Consider the following 18,148-nt stretch of genomic DNA (forward strand, 5'->3'; position numbering starts at 1 on the left):
GCCTTCCAGACACAGTGAATGAGTCATGAGTCCAAGGAGGTTTAGCTGGAGAAAGGGGGCCCAGGTCACCATCCACACAGACTAAGCCTACAGGGCAATAGGACACTCAGTTTAGATCAAACACTGAAGAGTATGTGAAGTTGTTTTCACTTTCTTCAACCATATACTTACTGGTTAATATCTCTATTACTGTTACTGGTTTAATGCTAATGGCTGAAAACTATTTTTAAATGAACACTTGAAGTGTTTTCAATTCTGCTGAATGCCATTTACATGCTATTCACATACCAAGAAGGTTAAAAGAACAGGCTCTGCAGTCAAACTGCCTAGGATCAAATCCTAGCCTGCCTGCCTGCCCTCCTCCAGGGGATCTTCCCAACGCAGGGATTGAACCTGTGCCTCTTACAGCTCCTGCGTTGGCAGGCAGGTTCTTTACCACTTGCACCACCTGGGATCTACCACTTACTAGCTGTGTGATCTGGGAAAGTTTGTTTACCTCACTGTATTTATTTTGTCATATGTAATCAATGGAAATGATGGGCAGCAAGTTCATTATATACAGTGCAAGGCATCAAATACATAGAATGGAAATCCAATTGCTATACACACGTAAAGAATTCCAGTGTTACAATTAACATCTGTGTACGAATGAGTCTCGAGCTTTGGAATTAGTCTATTTTAGTTTTCCACAATCATACAGAACTCTGCAGGTAAAATGTCTTTAACTGGATAACATCAAATAGCCTGGTAATTCATTTAGCCTGCTGCAATAACATTACAGATATGATTATAAAATTGCAGGATGAATTGAAGGAAAAAACCCACAAACTGCTATGCCAAATTTACCTATCAAAAGAACTGTTGACATTCCAAGCTGTTACTTTGTGAGACTTTTCTAAAATTTATTCTAATGTGATTCTAATTGTTGAAAATATTCTTAGTTCTTCTGTTGAGGAAGACAGTTTATAGGCTACAAGGCAAAAAGTAATCAAATTATTTTTTTTTTCCATCACATCTGACACTGATGGTAATTATCCCTCAAAATCCTGCTTAGCCTTAAAAAGAATTGTTAACAATAACATAAATCCAAAGAATGAATAACTGGCCCTGAAAGCAATAAATGAATTTATTCCCCATTCATCCATAAATATTTACTTCAATGCACTACTAAAGATGCTTTTACAATATCAATCACACTGGCTTAAGCAAAATATTTTAACTGATTGTTTTAATAGGAATGTGTATAAATTCCTGCCTATATGTAATTAAATAGAAGCTACTCAAATCAGTTTATAGACACAGGTCAAACTTGAAAGGATCCACAAAGATGCCTGCTGAGGAGCCCACAAGAAAATAGTGGCAAACGTACTACTGTTTATAAATGGAAGGGAAGTTTCAAACGTTGGTAAGGTAGACATTATTTGAATTTATTATCCTTTAGTGTAAGTTTCCCCTGTGGCTCAGCAGTAAAGAATCCACCTGCAATGCAGGAGCCACAGGAGATGCTGGTTCAATTCCTGGGTTGAGAAAATCCCCTGGAGGAGGGCATGGCAACCTGCTCCAGTATTCATGCCTGGAGAATCCCATGGACAGAGGAGCCTTTCGGGCTACAGTCCAAGGGTCGCAAAGAGTCAGATACGACTGAATCGACTGAGCTCACATCTTTTAGTGTTATGTTTAAGATTCTCTGTTTAGTTTCCTGGGGCTGCCATTAAAAAAAAAAAAAAGATCACAAACTGGCTGGAAACAGCAAAAATTCATTGTTTCACAGTTCTGGAGATTAGAAGTCCAAAACAAAGGTGTTGGCAGGGCCATGCTCTTGCTGAAGGCTCCAATGAAGGATACTTCCCTGCTTCTTCCTTAACTTCTGGTGGTTTCCAGTGATCCTGACATCCCTTGGCTTGTAGATACATCACTGCTCTGTCTCCACTGTCACAGGGCATTCCTCCTGCCTGTCTGCGTCCAACTTGCCTCCTTCTTCTTACAAGGACACCCAGTCATGTTCACTTAAAGGCCACCCTACTCCAGTATGACCTCATCTTAACTTGATCACATCTGCAAAGACATGTTTCCAAATAAGGTCACAGTCACAGATACCACACTTTTGCAGGAATGCAATTCAAATCATAATACCTTCTGTGTCAATTTAGCTAAGCTATGGTTCCCGGTTACTCAATCCAACACATAGATGATGCTGTGAGGATGATTGTTGGTATGATTAAAGTTGATCAGAATCAGTTTGCTTTATGTAGGGAAGAGTATCCTAGATAATCTAAGTGGTCATGATTCAACCAGTTGCAAGACCTTAAGAGCAGAACTGATGTTTCCCCGAGGAAGACATTCCACCTGTGGCCCACAGTGTCAGCTCCTGCCCCAGAGTTTCCAGTCAGTCCTCTTGGATGACCAGTCCTGCAGACTTGCCTAGCCAGTCCTTGCAGTCAGGTAAGCCAATTCACTGTAATCAATTTCTTAACATATGCACATATGTATATAGTACTAGCTCTTTATCTGGTAGAATTCCAACTGATACAACACCTATAGGAGTATGCTGCTGCTGCTGCTGCTGCTAAGTCGCTTCAGTCGTGTCCGACTCTGTGCAACCCCATAGACAGCAGCCCACCAGGCTCCTCCGTCCCTGGGATTCTCCAGGCAAGAACACTGGAGTGGGTCGCCATTTCCTTCTCCAATGCATGAAAGGGAAAAGTGAAAGTGAAGTCGCTCAGTCGTGTCTGACTCTTCACGACCCCATGGACTGAAGCCTACCGGGCTCTTCCGTCCATGGGATTTTCCAGGCAAGAATACTGGAGTGGGGTGCCATTATAAACTTCCTCAAATCAATATTTCCTCATTCAGAAATCATTTACTGAACTCCCAGAATGGTACAGGGGTTAAGTGTGTGGACGCCGGTATTAGGTTGCCTGGACTCAAAGCCCTTCTCCACTGCTTACTGGTTCTATCACTTTTGGCAAAGGAACATAACTTCCCCATGCCTCAGTTTCCTTATTTGTATGAAAGTATGTAATAACAGTGTCACTCGATAGAGGAACTATTAATAACATTGTGAATACTTACAGCAGTTAGTACCAGCTAATGTTTGTTACCAGCGGCATCCTGGCTCTGACTTGTATGTACCAGCTCAGGAAAGCCAGTTGTGAACTAAAACTGTCCACGTTCAGTTTCAAGAGATTTGGTAACTTGAACTAGGCTGTGAAGGGAATATTTACACCAGGATAATTAACTAAATTGACAAACACTGCAATTCAGGGCTTTTTTTTTTTTTTTTTCAGAGCTGGATTACTAGCATAATACTTATACTAATGTCTGATAGCCCTTGGTAAATAGTAGTGATTATCATAGGTAAAGTGTAATATGAAAAAAAAAGTGGATACTGCTGGTCCTTTATAGTTCTTTTGTACAAAACAAACAAAAAACACCTCTCCTTCAACACACTTCACTGACACTTGCCAGGAAATCATCATATTAAATTAAAATATTAAATTAAATCAGCAGTATGAATGGTGACAGCTAGAGTTACATACTGCATAACTCAGACAGCTAACTACATATGGTAGTCCCGCAAGAAACAACACTCAGTGACCATTTCATTTCTCCATTACTGTTTTGAAGGCAATTTAAAAAGAGTGGTTCCCCTCGTTCCATTTTAACCTCAAATACATTATAATCCTTATAAAGAAATGGCTGGAAAATAAAGATATTTCTCAAATATTAATAAAAGGAAATGTTTTCTATTCCAGGACATTTTGAAACAACTTTTCAGTGCAGAAAAGGACCTCAGCAAGAGCATCAGAAAGATAAATAACCAGTTACTGGGAAGAGCAAAGGTGAAGGGACGGGATAGGCCATATATTTACAGAATATTTTTTTTCATATTTATTTATTTGGCTGCCCTGAGCCTTAGTTGCGGTAACACGATTTTTTTTTTTTTCTAGCTGACCCATGCAAACTCTTAGTTAGGACATGTGGGATCTAGCTCACCCACCAGGGACGGAACCTAGGCCTCCTGCACTGGGAGCGTGGAGTCTTAGCCACTGGACCACCAGGGAAGTCCCCTGCACAACGTCTTGACTAAAGCTGGGTAATACGCAAGCAACAAACCACTACAAGAACAAGAACTTCCACATGAAAGGGCCCTTAGAAAGGAGTGAGAGCTGAATCTCTCTTGCTAGCGCCCAAGTTTGCATGAAGATGCCTGAAGTTCAGCCCTCAACCTGAACTGCTCCATCCACAAAGCCAGCAAGTCTTCACAGGCCCAGGGCAGCCGTCCTTGCAACGCACCGTGAAGACAGCCTCCCTACCACATTCCCGGTGCCTCTGCAGGGTCTGCTGCTTCCCAAGTCTTGAAGACACAAAACAAAACCCCAAGGGCTGCATTAACAAGGGCCCCAAACACAGGCAAGCAAAGCCAGCAGTTGTGGCAAAGCGTCCTGGATTCCCATGAGAAACTCTCTGGATCTGGTTCATTGAAGTCACAGGAGACTGCGAACAGGCGGCCACAAAGGGTTTAAAAATACTGTGGCTGAAAAAAACAAAAAACAAAAACAAAATAAAATAAATAAAAATACTGTGACTGCTGGAGATTTCCCTGGCCATATTTAGTTCACCCGCCTCACAGGGGTAGGAAAGGGCTGGGAAGGGACAAAGGGAGATGGTGGGAGAGAAAGGCTGCTGCTCTCGTTAGGAATTAGGATGCAACACTGCAGCCACCTTCCTGTCCCCACCCCAAGGCTCCCTGGAGCGCCTGCTTCTCTCCAAGGAAGCTGCAGTACTCCTCCGCCATCCCTGGACATCTGCTGGGCTTGTCTATTTTCTGCTACAGGCAGAGAACAGGAAGGAAGAGTTTGTTTCCTGTAAATAGAGGGAGAGAAAATTACAGCTATTATTGTTTTGACAACGGAAGCCCTCCCCGAAGTTTGCCCCACAGTTCATTCCTGACAGGCATCAGGTCTGAGTTGCGGCTCTCTCGGCAGAAAACTCCTCCCAAGGGGTCCCCAGGGAAAGCTGAAAGCCTTGATGGCTTTGCATTAGGTGTCTAATGGCATAACGATGTGATTCTGGGCAATCCTGATATTGGGCTGTGGAAATGGAATGCAACTTTGATGAATGTTTTGATGCAAAACCTCTGCTGCCCTCGGTGAGCGTGTTAGAGCCTGACATACAGACACCAGGGTTGCAAAGGCCTTGATAACACAAATTATTTATCTGTTAACTACTTCCCCTTGCTCCCTGTTCTCCCAAACTTCTTTTGAAGATTCTTGGCTTTTTAAACTATAGACACATGCATATTCAGTGCAAGGGCTTCCCTGGTGGCTGAAATGGTAAAAAAAAAAAAAAAGGAAAGAAAATCCATCTGCAATGCCAGAGACCTGGGTTCCATCCCTGGGTCTGGAAGATCCCCTGGAGCAGGGCATGGCAACCCACTCCAGTATTCTTGCCTGGAGAATCCCCATGGACAGAGGAGCCTGGCGGTCCACAGTCCACAGGGTCACAAAGAGTCGGACATGACTGAGTGACTAAGCATGACACAGCACATATTCACTGAAAAGGTATAAATTATCCACAACACACTGGGTATCCTGCCTTCTACTTTGAAAATGTGACGTGTCTGCATGTTGTTGGGGATATATTTGACCGTGATCCTCAGACATACATTTGTTATTTTTAGATGTTTTAAAGTCACCTTTTACATGACTGGTATTTGAAAAAGAAAAGAGGAAGGAATTAGCCAGAACTTAGATTGGGAGCCAGGGAAGATCTATGACTATGTGCATTTTCTAATAAGAATGAGATTTGTTACTCCAAGGGAGTGATTTTCTCCTACTGGTAGGAGAAATAAACTTAATTTTGATCGTGGAAGCAGGATTCATATTTTTGTCAAATATTGGAAGAAAATGTTGTTTCGATTTTTTTTTTTTTTTTTTGGCTGAATTTTTAAAAAAAATTTTTGCTGATTTTTTTTTTTTTTTGCAACAGTAACAGAACACCTTAAACAGAGTTGTTATGGGATCACGTTTACTCTCGGCAGGCAGGTGGCGCAGTGGTAAAGAATCCACCTGCCAACACAGGAGATTTGGGAGAATAAGTTCAATCCCTGGGTTGGGAAGATCCCCTGGAGGAGGAAATGGCAACCCACTGCAGTATTTTTGCCTGTAAAATTCCATGGACACAGAAGCCTGGACCATGGATCTCGAAGAGTCAGACACGGCTGAGCACAGCAGCAGATTGTGGCAGCGCGCCCTTCGTGTGTCCTCCTTTACTAGCTGCTCCTTCTATCGTTCTCTGCTAGTCCCTTGCCCTCAGCTCCACCAGGAAAGATAGCATGTCCCAAGGCTCAATCTCGGTTCCTCTTCACTGTTCTTCCTAGGATTTTGGCTTTGATAATATCGATATGCTGATGGCTTTCCAATCTGTGACTCTAGGCATCACCTGTCACTGGGACTTCAGATTCTTAGAAGTCACAGCCTCCCTGATGAATCTACGTGGCCATCTCACATCTCAAATTTGACATGCCTGAAACAGAGCTCCTATTTTCCCCATCTCCAGACTTGCTTGTTGCTTTGTATCCTTTTTCTCAAAAATTGCTACCACCAATCACCTAGCTGCACGATCAAGACATCACTCCTGAGTCTTCTTTTCCCTTTATTGCCAATATCCAATCTGCCAGAAATTTCTCTTCTTTTGATTTCCAACTGCCATCCTCTGTCTTCCTCCAATACCACGGCGGCTCTCCCAGTCCAAGTCACCTGACCTACTGCAGTAGCCTCCATCTGACAGCTGTATTAAACACTTATACACCTAAAATCCTTCACATACAGTAGTCAGGGCCTTCCCAGGTGGCACTGGTGGTTAAGAACCTGCCTGCCAATGCAGGAGACTTAATACATGCACGTTCAATCCCTGGGTCAAGAAGATCCCTTGGAGGAGGGCATGGCAACCCACTCCAGTCTTCTTGCCTGGAGAATCCTCATGGACAGAGGAGCCTGGCAGGCTACAGTCCATAGGGTCACAAAGAAGTGACTTAACACACACGCACAGTACCCAGAGTGGTCTTTTGAATATGTAAATGAGAGAAAATAATTTATTTGCTTAAAGCACTTTAGTACCTTCTCATTATACTTCAAATAAAATTCAAATACCTTATGCTGACCTGCAAAATCCTGCCACCGGTGATCTCTTCTGTAGACCTAACCCCCTTCACTTCTGCACTCTACCATCTCTCTCTTCTCCAAAGCCTTCCTTTCTCCACTTGAACCTCCACTGGAAATGTCCTTCCCTTAGAATTTCATGCCATTGGCTCCTTCTTAACACTCAGATCTCAGTTTAGATGTCATCTTCTCAGAGAGGTCTAATGCTTAACTATTTCTATCACTGAGCTTATCACTGCCTGGTGGTTCCTTGTTCATTTGTCTGTGTATTATTTCTTCCTCCAACAATATCATAAGCTCTTGTGAGCAGAGGCCTTGTCTTCATACCCAGTGATGTAGTCTATGTACCTAGAAGATTTCCTGGCATGCCCTGATGCTACATAACTGTTGAGTGAATGACAGAATCAATAAACATACTCTCAGGGGGTGATCTGTGACCTCAGCAAAGACTTCCCTAAAAAAGTGTTGCTTGAGCAGAATCCTGAATGATGAGTGGCAATTAACGGAAAGAATTCATGCAGAAGAAGAGGTGAGAAAAGTCTTCTAAGCAGAAAGAACAATTGGTGTAGAAATCTGGAGTTGGGAAGAGCACCCCACCTTTAATTTATTACAGCGTAAGGACGGACTCTGTTCAGAGTGTGTGGACAGAGGAGAGCAGTGTCAACTGTGACTGGGAGAGGCATGCAGAGCTTCTAGACAAGATAAGGATTCCCAACTCTACTATCAAGGCTTTGAAAACCGTTGTGTATTTAAGCAGGCAGATGCCATCTTAAGATTGCTTTCTAAAAATATCCCTTTGTCTGCAGTGTAAAGAAGATGCTGGGGCATGGGCAGTGTGGCTGTTGCTCTTCCTGCCATTAGGGTGCTGCTGCGGTAATCTAGAGGAAAGATCATGGGAGCTTGGTGAAACCAGTGCTGGAGGAGAATGAGAAACTGGGACAGACTCCAGAGACAACTGGGGCTTCCCTAGTGGCTCAGCGGTAAAGAATGTGTCTGCAATGCAGGAGATGTGGGTTGGATCCCTGGGTCGGGAAAATCCCTGGAGAAGGACATGACAACCCACTTCAGTATTCTTACTTGGGAAATCCCATGGACAGAGGAGCCCGGCAGGCCACAGTCTGTGGGGTCACCAAAGACTCAGAATGACCTATCAACTAAACGACCACCACCAGAGCCAATTAGGAGGGGAAAGAATTAGTGGTGTTCAATTCCATAAAGGTAGAGTGGTGGAGGGTGGGGAAAGATGGTGGCCTTAGGCCTGAAGCTCAAGTTTTTGACTTGTATGCATACTTCAGTGGAGGGTGGCACCATTTACGGAGAAAAAGAACATGAAATAGAATTAGAATGACAAAAAATATCAAAGTCTTGATTTTCTATATATTGAATCTGAATGCCTTTAATACATCTAAGTGGAGATGTGGACATAAACAGCTGGAGTCACGTGTAGGGAGCTCAAAGAAAAAGTATGGTGGGCAGGAGATATAAACTGGGGAACACTGGTTATAATCGATGCACACGGATGTCAAGGACCACCTTAAATTATTTAAACTTGCTATGGCAGCTAACACACAAATATAAGCTACTGTGACCATTGTAAGTGGTGAGTAGGTATGAAGGCAATTTGTACATGTTATTTTAAAGAAGCAAAATGAATGTTCATTTGGAAAGTTTTTTATTTAAGCTTAGTAGAAACAAAAATGAATTAACAGGAAAATCATATTTAAATTTGCCATGAACATTCACAAGTTTTTTTCTGCCAGAATTTCAAATTGGTTAAAAATTACCTCATTAAAAACCCTTCAGATGACTACTTCCTTTATGGGCCAGTTTATTGGGATTCCAAAGCTAGGTTAGTAATGGAGCAAATATATCCTAAAGAAACATTTTTATTGTAATTACATCACAATTGTTTTCTGGGTTGAATAAAGATAAAGAAAGAAGCATATGTTCCTTATAGTACAGAGTGGCAGTTGCCCACCTTGCAAATCTGACTCATCTCTCATCATACTCCAAACAAGACAGCCTGACAGGAATTGATTGGAGTAGAGAGGGTGAGTTTATTGTGTTTAAGTTTGAATTGTTTTAAGTGAGACATAACACGAGTATGAACGTGTGTCAGAGGAGGCGCGCATGGAGGGTATGTGTGTGAGGGTATCCATTCCATAGTAATGAACTATACAAGTTTCCTAGGGTTGCCATAACAAAACTCCACAAACTGGATGCTAGAAGTCTGAAATTAAGGTGTTGGCAGGGCCATGATCCCTCCAACTCTTCTAGGGCAGGAGCCTTCCTCGCCTCTTGTGGCCCCAGGCAGTCCTTGGCTTGTGCAGTCCTAAGTCTCTGCCTCTGGGTCTGTATGTCTCTGTGTCTTCATGACATTTTCCCCTTTGGATCTCTGTTTTCTCTTATTAGGACACTAGTCATATTGGATTGGAGCCCACTAACTTGAATATGACCTCATCTTAACTCATTACATCTGCAAAGATCCTATTTTCAAAGAAGTTCCCATTCACACATATTGGGAGTTAATTCTTCAACATGTCTTTTTTTTAGGGAGATGGGGAAGGAACACAATTCAACCCAGAGCTTGAACTATGGGAGCTAATGGAAATGCACATGTGAATGTGCAAGTGAGGGCTCAGTGTATGTTTGTGTGAGTGTGTGTTTGTGTGAGTGTGTGTTTGTGTGAGTGTGTATTCACGTTGTAAAGAACTACAACCAAGTAAACAGTTTCTTGATCTCTATTCTGATTCCTGGTTTTTGCTTTCAGTGGTTACTTGGAGAGCTTTTATGCTGTCCCATGACTCCATTCACAATGAGTAATGGATTGTTTCCGGGCTCTCACTCCCATTTTTAATGAATACCAAACTAATTAACTGACAGTAACATGGAGTTGCTCCTGGCGGCATGAATCTCTCGCTGAGGTCATAACGGCTGTTGGAAATGTAATTTATTACTTTGTAAGGCACATTCTGGGACTCTCAGTGTGAAGACCATTTTTGCAAGTGCCAAGGCTGTGTTAGGCAGACCTTTAAGGTAATATGTTCCATAGCTCCTGGGACTTTGCATAATAATGCATCAAAGGCACAATGGTTCCACTGGAATGCTGTAAAGATTTCCAACCACAGTACCATTTGCTGGGAGGGACAGATGAGTACTTTTTGAACCAGGACTCCCGCTTATATCCTGAAACCAGAGAAAGCAGAACACCCTCAGTTATCAGGACACATCGTATTGTTAGTGTTATTTGTATTATTAGTCTTCGAATTATTCTGGGAGTGAGAAAATTGCATCTCAGGAAGAAACAGCGCCCTATAAGCCATATCAAGGATGTGTGATTAGGAGAACGGCAGGCATCCGGGCCCTGGTGAGTCCTGCAGTGAGGTCTCTTGGGCACCCGGCTTCAGGACCCAGCTCTGGACTCCCCGTGAACTCTACCAAATTAGCTTTACACGAGGAAGCCGTCTTGCTTCTCTAGAGGATCAAAGTAGCTGGACCCGGTCCCAGTGTGCTGTAGATAAGCAGGTCACAGGATACGTTCGCGCCCTGTTCTACTCGTAGCACACCACGCTGCGGATGCCTCTGTATTTTCCAGTTAATATCCATAGAGGGAACTCGGGTCCACGTGCTTCCTTCTCTTATCTGCACTAATCTGGTGACCTGAGATCATTTATGTACCCTCCACTCTTGTTACAACGCCTCTGGAACCATGTAACATTTTTTTCTCATGTCTGGGGCTACTGTTCCCAGCCAAGTCCTTTTATCCTTTGTACTAGTAACAGCATCTCCTTGTAACACTTAACATGCTTGTCTCGCCAGGGCAGCCTGACAAGGGAAAATATGTAAATATGATTTTCAAAATGACGTCTGAATAGTGGAAAATCACAAGACTATCCAGCCAAAGTAGGAAGAACAAAGACAGTGAAAAGATGTATTAACAAAAAGAACAAAGAATGGAAGAGAATAACATGAGTTAGAATGAATTTTAGCTGTTCAGTGGAGGGTGTTATTGGTCAGTATTCCATGCTTGGATTTGTTCTCCTTTTTCTGACACTCAGTCCTCATAGACAAAGACCACACTGTACATCCATCCTCATATACAAATATGTGGTAAATGTGACCATGAAGTTTTGAGACTGACTTTTTGAAAAATGTCAGAACTTAAATATCCAAATTATTATTTTCCTTAATCCTGGAAACATGTGGTCATTCCAATGCAACTGTATTTATCTAAAAGCCTGTGAAACTGTTCTTTTAGAATCATTTTTGAATTCAGTTTGTGAAAACTAAAAACAGAAAGCATACTCATTACTTTGTGTTCATATCTGACATACATCCTCAAACTGTTTAATTATCTGGAATACTTATTATATTCAAGAGATAGTCCTAAACATCTTGTCTTTAAGTCAGCCCCTTTGAATGAACCTTTGCTATTATGTTTTTAATTTATTAGGTATTTAATAGTAAAGGTAATATACATTCATTATAATAAGTCAAATATATGTATAAGGAAAAAATAATAATCTCCATCCTCTTCTCTTCCACAAATATCACCCTCACAAGTGAATAAAATATGGCACATCTATACTAAAGAAAATAAACAGCTATATGTATTAACATGAGGGGATTCCAAAGGCATACCTTAAATAAAAAAGAAAGAAGGATAGAGTATACAGTATGACTTTATTTTTATTTTAAATCCTGTCTATAAATGAATGGATCTGTAGCATGAAAGCACATATTTTATTTAAGTATTGCCCTATAAGTGGATAGTCAGGATATTTGCAGTTTGTTTCCACTACAAGCAATGTTCCAGGAGACTTCCTTAATCATAGACACCTTTATAGCTTCAGAAGAGATCCCCACAGTTGGAATTTTGGGGTCAAAGTACATATGTTACATTTTTTTTGTGTTACTCCTAAGAAGAAAAAAATTCTTAGAACTGGTAAAGCATAATTGACATTCAATTTGTGTTTCTCTATTCTCATGATAAGGAAAAAACTATCTAGATTATTGTTCAACATTCAGGGAGCACGTGTTCATATGACACAACATCGCAGTCATGGGCAACTGTGCTTGTTAAGGCAGTCACTTACTTTATTTCTCACTCTTGAGTGTCTAAAGCCAAGCTTCAAAAGGAAAATGACAGTGATATGAGCATAAAGGAAAAAATATATCCAACTACACTATTAGAAAAGACCTAACAAAAAGTACCCAGAAGATGTCAATTTGATTATTCTGTTTTATGACCCCAAAGTATACAATAATCCAAGCCTAAACATATTATTAAATCGTTGTAAACTCTGTCTGAAAAAAGCTAGCATTTCACCTGTTTGTGACTTTCTCTAATTACTCAATAAACACCCACGATAGCGATGTCTGTGTTTCATCGTTGGGTCATTCTTCCAGCCCTATCACCTCCCTAATGTCATCACAGTGACCTGTCGGTACGTAAGATGCATACTGATGAAAATACTACATGCCAGTTTGCAAAGAGTAACTGGTATAAAGACCATCAAATAATGTGTTCACCAGTAGCCATGAAATCTTGTCTTCCATCTGTAATTATAATTTAGTGCTTTCAGTGGTTCAGGAAAGAGGGAATACTCTTCATACTTTATGAAATAATGAGAAGCAAGGTTATTGAGAACTGGAGAAGAGTTCTAGTATGTCCCATAAAGTATAAATTATATTTCATATGATAAATATTTATTGAGTGCCTCCTCTCTGCCAGGAATAGTCCAAGGTATAAGGAACATAGAAATGGAGTAACTAGTCACTGCCTCCAGTAAAGGCAAGAGATCAACCAGTAGCCACATTTCCAGCAGTTTGGGAGGAGAGGTGATGGAGATGTGTACAGCTTGCACTGGAAACCCAGAGACCGGTCCGTACAGATCCGAAAAGAGTCTAAAACATTCACTGCCTTTGGCAAAGAAGTCCACAGAGCTGAACATTTAGTTTGCTAAATAGTACAGAAAGCTCAAAGATAAAGTCAAGTAACAAAAAAATGATATAGTAGTAAGTAGGAAATCTGCAAGGTTACAATTAAACTCTTCATTCTGAAAAACCTAAATACACACTCACATATATTTATGATGGAGCCCTACCAGGACACTCATGCTGGGGACAGGAACAAACAAACTTACTAAATTGTGAAATAAATTTATCAGATAAAATTCTTCTTTAGCTACATCCACATAATAATAAACCACTGTACCATGAGGTTTGACTGTATTTCTACAATCTTAATAAACAAAAGTCATTGAAAACAAAAATCGTTTTATTTAGTTTTTACTGAAAGAGACAGACTTCCATGTGACACAGCAATTACAGCTTAATTAGGCTTCATAGACGAGCTACAAAACTTTTTTTTTTAAACGCTAAAGAATCTACAAAAGTATCCCAAGAAAATTTTTAAAAATTGATACATCTTTAAGAATATCCGCATAATCCACTTTTAAATGGAAACAGTAAATGATGTGGGTGTAACAAAGCACTCATAAAATATTTCCATCAGTGTTTACTTTTAATCCAAAAACAATGATCCAGGACTTCCCTGGTGGTACAGTGGATAAGAATCCGCCTGCCAGAGCAAGGGACACGAGTTCGATTCCTGGTCCGGGAAGACTCCACATACTGCAGAGCAACCAAAGCCCGTGCACCACAACGACTGGAGCCGGTGCGCCCGGAGCCTGTGCTCCCCAATAAGAGAAGTCACTGCAGTGAGAGGCCCGCGCACCACGACAGAGAGCAGCCCCTCCTTGCCACAGCCAGAGCAAGCCTGTGCAGCAACGAAGACCCAGAGCAGCCATAGATGAATATAAATTAAAAAATAAAATAAAAACAAGAACCCATAAAACCACAAATTTAACCCTGAGCTTTGCTTTTGGAAAAAAAAAAAAAAATCCAGTTTTCTCTGTTCCCCTCAGCTCCCCACAGCAGAGGGGTATTTTTCTCATTTGTTTGCATAACATGAAATGTTCTTAAGTAGTTTGCTTAAGGGAAATATTGCATATCTTCACTTTGTGTTTCCTGCAAAGGACTAAAAATTAAGGTCTTGATTATTTTTTAAAGCCATTTTGCAAGGACTCCAGGATATCATAACCTAACACTCATCTATATATCAGCACATTATCCCTGCTTTTCTTCTTCCCTCCCTTCTTCTCTCCCTCCATCCTCTCCCGCTTCCTTCAACAGTATTGAGCAATAACAATTACATGTTTATCAGAGTGCTATCTATACAGATTCCAAAAGCAGACTTAACAATTATATCACAGCTGTTCTATTAAAGGATTTCACAGAGCAATGCGGAGATTGCAAATGTACACGATTATACATAGAAAACTGAACACTTCTGATTCAGTATCATTTCATAATTTCATTAGTAGGATGAATGACTGAATACAAGCCTAGTTATCAATACCCTGAGGCCAAAACTTTTCTCCTCTGCCTTGAGGGACAATGTTCCAAATTCCGAGTGATCATGTAAAACTGGAAACGTGATCAGTTGGAAACCAATTAAAAAAAAAAAAAAAAAAAAAAAAAGCTGCAGACTAATTTAGAACTAGGAAAATACACAAATAAAATTGTTGAGAATGGCTTTTTATGTGAAAGAATAATAGAAAAGTATTCTCCAATCCTGGACTCAGAGTGAATACCACATGACTACTGCAGCATTTCAGAACAATCATTTTTTCAGAGCAAGCGTAACAGGCTGTAGGAGCTGGAGGTTAATTCCTGCCCAACACACACATGTAGAGCTGTGCTGGTGCTTGGTCACTAAGTCATGTTCTGACGCTTTGTGACTCTGTGAACTGTAGCCCACCAGGCTCCTCTGTCCATGGGATTCTCCAGGTCAGAATATTGGAGTGGGTGACATTTCCTCCCTCAGAGGATCTTCCGGACCCAGGCATGGAACCCAAGTCTCCTGCATCTCTGGCACTGGCAAGTGGATTCTCTACCTCTGAGCCACCAGAGAAGAGCCGTACCAACCTATGTTATTCAGTTGGGATACATCTATTGAAAAAAACATTGATGTTAAGAGAAAATTCACAGAGAAGCCTTATTTATGATATTATCAGGTCTCTGAAAGTCTGTCAAGTGGCCCCTGAGGATATTCACAGCATGAGCCCAAACCTCCGTTCCCCACTCCCACTGAGGGTGGCACAAGGCACCCGCCATTGAGGAGAGCACGTGGGTGAAGGAAGCAGGCAAGAAAGGAAAGCTGCCTCTCTGCCTTGGGATCAGATTAGAGCCTCAGCTTTCTGAAATGGCTACAGTGTGGACCTTCCTAGAAATGGGGGCGGGGGTGCAGGTGGGGAGCAAGACTCCAAACACCAACTTTAGAGAGCTAATTAATAAGCTGGCAGTGTCCCAGCAACCTAAAACATAGCTAGAGTTCTCTTTTGACTGGAATATGTCTGTATATATGAATTATTTACATGTAACACAGAGGCTTATAAGGAATAGGAAGGAGAACTTTTTATTTATTCACTTGTTTTATAGCCTACATCACATCAGAAAGGATTGTAAATGACTTACAAGGATTCCGGGAAGATGGCAGTGGTGAAAGCATGGTATTTAAATATCCTTGAATTCCCCTCATAAAGAACAGACAGAGCAACTATGATACCAGAACCCAACAACCCACAGGCAACATGTGCAGCAAACTAAGTGACAAAGTATCCTCCACAAACCTCAAACTATGAGCACCCACAGCTACAAGATCTGTGTGTGGTCATCCTTAGCGCAGAAGGATGCAGAGGGAAGCCGGCAGGCATCTGGCAGCCCTGAGACGAGGAGAGGCCCGCTGAGCTCTCCCTAGGGGCCCACAGCCGTATGAGCGAGCGGTTAGGCTGGAGGGTCTCATCAAAGCTCCCTCCCAAGACAGAGCCCTGCAATGAGAAGAAACTACTGCTGAGGTAGAATTCATCATGGGCAGGAGCAACAGGAGCAGAAGAAAGAAAAGGTCCTGATAAGAGCTATGATAACAACAGAAGAAGGGGACTTCCGTGGTGGTACAGTGGATGGGAATCCACCCGCCAATGCAGGGGACACAGGTTCGATTCCTGGTCTGGGAAGATTCCACAACTACGGAAGCCCGCATGCCCTAGAGCCCACACACTGTTAATGACTAAGCCCACACACTGCAACTATGGAAACCCGTGCACTGAGCGCCTGCGCTCCACAGCAAGAGAAGGCACCGCAATGGGAAGCCTGTGCACTGCCACGAAGAACAGCCCCTACTGCAACGAGAGAAAGCCCTCACGCAGCAATGAAGACCCAGTGCAGCGAAAAATAAATACATTTAAAAAAAACAAAAAGGGAAGCAAACAACACAAGAAGTGTGAGAGTCATCACACTAGAAAAGCTATCCAAAACTACCATCACCAGTGAGAAGGGGACTTCTGTGCTGGTACAGGGGATGGGAGTCCACCTGCCAATGCAGGGGACACAGGTTCGATTCCTGGTCTGGGACGATTCCACAACCACTGAAGCCCGTATGCCGTAAAGCCCACCACTGAGAAGTCCCCAAGAGAAACTGTACAGAGGACCAGGCCCAGGAAAATCACGTCCTTTAATACTGCAGAGTCTTGATTCTAAGGCTTGTGTAAGTCTTGACATCTCTTGCTTGAGGCCAAAAGGACAGATTGTGTGGAGAATTCTGTGTAAGTGGAAGCAGGATTAGAACCTACACCAAAGAATGCCAAGAAGTCTTTTGATTCTTAGACATCCTCCGCCTACCATTCTTGTGGTGAGTGCAGCGGGGAGAGACTGAGAAGGACAGCTCAGAGACTAGAGAGCAACATCTGCAAGAGGGAGAGGGCTCAGAATAGCTCTTGCAACAGGCTTAATGCATGTCCTCCTGCTGTAATCCCATCCCAGGCAGGGGGGTGGTCAGGGGACCCATCGTGGGCAGGGGTTAGGGAGAGGGGGGCTTCCAGCCACACCCACCATGGTCAAAGCTGATCATGATGTGATCTAAACGCTGCTTATGGTGGCAGATATGGGAGCAGAAAGGAAGAGACTTGATAAGAGATCACAATGACTGAAAGAGTAGAGCCATCCAAAGTCACAGTTTTGAGCCAAAATAATGGGAATAATGTACTGAGAGAACTACAGGGACCAGAAAGAGATGCTTGCTCTGAGTAGATAATTATTCCTCCCTCTTTTTTACACATCCCAGTCTAGCAAAGCTCACAAAACTTAAATGAAATTTCAAATTCCTGGTGCATCATCTTGGAGGCTTCAACAAAAGCAAGTAATTCAATACGCAAGTTTCCCCACAAGTTCATTTTTTATTTTGTTGTTGTTGTTTTTTGGGTTTTTTAATTTGGAGAGATTTTTTTAAAGGGAGTGTACATATAAGATGAGGCTTCCCAGGTGGCACCAGTGGTAAAGAATCTGCCTGCCAATGTAGGAGACTTAAGAGATGAGGGCTCAATCCATGGGTTGGGAAGATCCCCTGGAGGAGGGCATAGCAACCCACTCCAGTACTCTTGCCTGGAGAATCCCATGGACAGAGGAGCCTGGCGGGCTACGCTCCATGGGGTCCAAAAAGTTGGACATAACTGAGTGACTTTACATGCAGTAGCACATATAAGATAGTCTTACTTCTTATGAGGTAGGACAGAAAATGATAATGGTTTCTTAATAAAAGCATGAGTTTCTATTCCTCGAGTACTGATTTTATTCCAAGCATTATGCTCATCACTTTATATACACTACAGCAATAATATTGTTTTCATTTTCCTGATGAGGAAATTTAGGCACTACGAAGTTAAAAATATTAAGAAATTCATCCCAAGGCACACAGATAGTAAATGGCCATTTCAAGTTGCAAACTTAGATCTGACTTCAACACACTTATTAAGGGTTACAAATGATGTTCATATTGCCTCTGACTTCACTTTTCTATTATCTATCAAACTGGCAGGCTTTTCTCTGGTGGCCACTACAAAATTAACCGGCATTCTTTTAACTAG

This window comes from Bos indicus, chromosome 9, assembly GCF_029378745.1.
Source record: "Bos indicus isolate NIAB-ARS_2022 breed Sahiwal x Tharparkar chromosome 9, NIAB-ARS_B.indTharparkar_mat_pri_1.0, whole genome shotgun sequence".
Taxonomy (NCBI): domain Eukaryota; kingdom Metazoa; phylum Chordata; class Mammalia; order Artiodactyla; family Bovidae; genus Bos; species Bos indicus.